General features: G+C 33.2%; 1 protein-coding gene across 1 annotated transcript in view; it reads left to right on the plus strand.

Annotated features, from left to right (window-relative positions):
* The first annotated feature begins 3,392 nt into the window (after positions 1–3,392).
* The window catches only part of LOC137629258 (uncharacterized), a 245,195-nt gene continuing 244,387 nt past the window's right edge, over positions 3,393–4,200 (plus strand). The window contains exon 1 of the mRNA XM_068360519.1: positions 3,393–3,646. The gene's annotated coding sequence lies outside the window, so the exon portion shown is untranslated. The remainder of the gene's footprint in view (positions 3,647–4,200) is intronic.

The following is a 4,200-nucleotide window of genomic DNA, read 5'->3' on the forward strand; positions in this document are numbered from 1 at the left end:
GTTCATCGAACCCCGAGTTTTGGCGAACAAACGTTTGTGCAACTCATGCATAACTATCAAGATATTTGATATTTTGTAATGTTGCTAATTTTATTTCAAGCACCTCCTAAATCGTATATACCATAATTGGAAGGTAAACAAAACAATGGTCTTGGGTTGTTAGACCTTACTATTCCTAAAACATTTTGAAACTATACCCAATTCTTCAAACAACCTTAAAATTATCTAATGTATATTAATATTCAAAGTAATGGCTTTAATGTAAATCTTAAAACACAATTCATCCAATAGTAAGTCTATGGATAAAGCCACTCCAACCACAGCAATCAGCAATAAAGAAACTGCTTCGAAAAAAGTCAATGGGACTTAATTTCAAGATTAAGGAAGACCTAACCAGGGACGATTGCACAAGTGGTTGCCACAATCCTGGATCATGCAAATCAACCCAAATAATTCAAAACTTGATTGCCATGCAATCCTTGATTCCTGAATATTTCAATGAACATTAAGAATGCAAAATTAAATTCTGAAATGGCAACAGGTCACGGCAAGGTTTCCAATGTTTTGCTTTTGTATTAAAAATTAAGTATAAACAGCTGTCAAATCATGAGTTCTCTTACATTTAACAATTTTGAGGATAATTAGTGTAAGATTTACGAATAACATCCACATACTTAAGAAAAAAATATAGGATCAACTTTCAATTTTTCAGCTTGGAAAATCATGATTGAAAATTACCACAATTTCTTTATTCATCTACATGAAATACTGAATTAACATTGTTAATTTTAGAAATAAAATCATCAACCTTCTTCACATTAGTAAGCGTCAGTAACTACCCATCTTACCTAAGCTTTTGTTCTTTACATAGCATTATATTAACTCAATGACGATTTCTGGCTTAAAATAAAATCAACTGTGTCCACGATGGACTTGGATTTTGTTTACTAAACTCCTTAACATTATTTTCATAATTGATTCTCGAAATACTTTAAATTTAGATAATATTTCGCATGCTTCATAAATTAAACTATAACCTGCTATTAATCTTTAAGGTAATACGACAACAAACCTAATTTCATACCAAAACAGCATTCTACCTGAAGCTTCCTAAATATAAGAAATAACTATATAGTTTGATAGTTTCATTTAGACTGAGACTCGCGAGAGCCTTCATGCTTGACTGGGCTTCAAAAATATTACCCGTTCTTTCGTTGCCGAGCATCTACAATTGGGAATAAGTGATGACCAGCAAATTATTAAGTGTATAAAGAATAAACTGTTAAATACATATAATGTAAATATTATTGGATATAAAAATCATGTTAAAAATATCTTCACAGATCAGTATGTTTCTAACTTTAAAACTTATTTAGAAGAATAATAAAATTGTAATTTTTTTTATATCAAAATAGATATTATAATGTATATACAAAAATGTAAAATATAATTTGTAAAGGAATGTTTCTTGATAGAAGAAAGAAAAAAAATGTGAGTTAATAAAATGTAATTATATTTTCATAATAAAAGATAAAAAAAAACTTAAATCTTTGATTAGCATGGGTAATTAGTGTAGCCTACAAGAGTACAATTCAATATAAAAGCTGCTACAGCACTGATACTCTAGTTTCAGATTGTGCATCGTAGTGTAAAATAAGTCTGCAATGAGGCCTTAGAAACTCATGCTGCTTAATAACAGTTTTATTCTCTCTCTCTCTCTCTCTCTCTCTCTCTCTCTCTCTCTCTCTCTCTCAACGGATTTTCTATACATATTAAACACACACATTACTGTGCTTTCCAATTACATTGCATCGTTCGTGTTATTAGAAGCAATCAATATAAAAACAACAATGACACTAATAATCGTAAGAATAATACCAATTATTGTCTTATGCCGAGTAATGTCTCAATCATCGATATCTTACAGTACTTGAGACAACCACCTACCGGTATAGGAAATTTTAAACCAAAAGTCAGTGATTATGTCACACCTGACACTGGAGCTGTAAATTTCGTGAAACTCTTTCAACAAAACCGGTTCACATATACGCAGAAAGAAAATGTTAATTCCTTTGCTATTTCTTAGCTTAAAGTTCTTGCTGTGAGCAGCCTTAAGAGGAATTTCTAATGATGTTTGTGAACCCTTGAAAACAATCATTTTTAATTGCATAAAATATGAACTAACGATAACAAAAACACTGATCGTTACTGACTATTTATTCCTTAGGCCGATGTTGAGCCCTTTTCAGTTTTCAACTCTGTTGACTGGTTTACCTACTAGATACTCTACTGTATATACATTTTTCCTCCTTACTCCAAGCATAAAAGAAAACTCATCAGATTTAGTAATATTTTTTTTTAACTCGTATTCACCACACTCGCATATCACTTCCATGAAAGAGAGTTGGGCCAACAATTTTCATTACGTCAAACTTTTGCTTCGAGAGTCAAGGTTCCTTGCTTAAATTTGCTTTATTATTTCTTACACTGCCATCTTTTTAGACGCAAGTTTCTATATTAATCAACCTGAGTTTCATTATCATACTAACCATAATAACCTTATGCTCTATCCCTTTATTCACTATCCATTCTCTTGTTCCAATTTAAATTTTAATTTGGTTTTCCGCACCTTTCAAAATCTCCTAATCGTGATGGCAAAACCATACGCCTACAACTGATTTTTCATTTTATCTTGGTCCACGAAAGCTACTAATGACAACCATAGACACAACATACTTTGGTCTGAGAGAAAGTTTTATAACGAGCATGTCTCCCTTAAGGTTGGAAATAGAATCAGAAAATTCCATTTCATCAAAAAAAGGAAATCAACTTGTAAACCATGCAATCCCAACACTTTTATGTCATACTTTCATCAATTATATAAGTTTTTTCGAGGTCCATATGTGCATTTGCTCCATCTTCTAGGCTAGGTTATAATTCGAGATTTCTTGAACTAGTTAGTATGAAAAGGGGAACTGTTTTCTTAAAGGGAAGTAATTTTCTATCTTTTAAACTAGTTTAAATGAAACTGAATATACTCAATTAATACATAGGCCAATTATTATTATTATCATTATTATTATTACTACTACTACTACTACTACTACTAGTTGTAGCAAGCTACAACCCTAGTTGGAAAAGCAAGATGCTATAAGCCCAAGGGGTCCGATTACCCTTATCTTATCTTCTATTCTATCAAAACGTTTACTGAACCAATGTGAATTCAATATTTACTATTAAAAAAACTGATTCCCGCCAGACTGAAGCAATCTTAACAAAGCAGACGTTTCATGATACGAGTAAAGATTCCATACACCATTAATACAGGAATTACACGTGTATGAAATCATTCTGGTTACTCCGGCGAACCAAAGCAAGGGGTTGCCAAGGCGCCCAAAACATTTTAAAAGCTCAGTTCCCACGATTCCCACTGAGGTGTTGGGTGTAGCAGTGTTTACCACAATTTATTATCACATTATAACGGTGTTGTGGGTCACTATGGGCTCCTCCCTTGTATCATATTGTTTATGAAGTGACCGTGGATAGTAAAATAATGTAATATGGAAGGAAGAAAGTAGAATAGTGATGTGGTGTCATATTTTTGATCGATGCAAGAGGTGTGTAGAAATTTATAGCAGCGTTACAGGTGAGGTTTCCAGTTGGATGTTTTCATATCTGTCATATTTCCGGGGTCAATCGTCGTTAATTTAGTGTCCGAAGATGCTTGTAAGCTCCACAAATGGATCAGTTTCCTTTAACGGGGTTGAAACGAACGGGGCCGGGTGGGATTTATCCCTTAAAGGAATTTTCCCCTATTTATCGCGATCTCTACAACCAAAGGGAGGCTATAAATAACCAAGAGCTGTGGATATGCCATTATGAATTGTGAAGACGATACCCTAATTCGCTAGGATGTTGAAATATATATCTATGAAAGGCTGAATTACTTGTGTTTATCATGGTGCAACCGCCATCACCCGAACAAGGACAAAGTGAGGTGAAGATGCCAGATCGTGCCAACTCGGTCCAAATCGATTATTAGTGACAACAAGCTTGTACGTTATTTCCGGAGATTTTGCGGATAGATTATTTATATTCTGCAAGAGGTAATCTGTGTGGGTTTTAGTTATATAAAATTGAAGTAAATCTTAAGCAAACTCGAAAACAAATAGCCTAATAAGAACGACCAAAATGGAATCC

Source organism: Palaemon carinicauda, chromosome 37 (genome assembly GCF_036898095.1).
Source record: "Palaemon carinicauda isolate YSFRI2023 chromosome 37, ASM3689809v2, whole genome shotgun sequence".
Taxonomy (NCBI): Eukaryota; Metazoa; Arthropoda; class Malacostraca; order Decapoda; family Palaemonidae; genus Palaemon; species Palaemon carinicauda.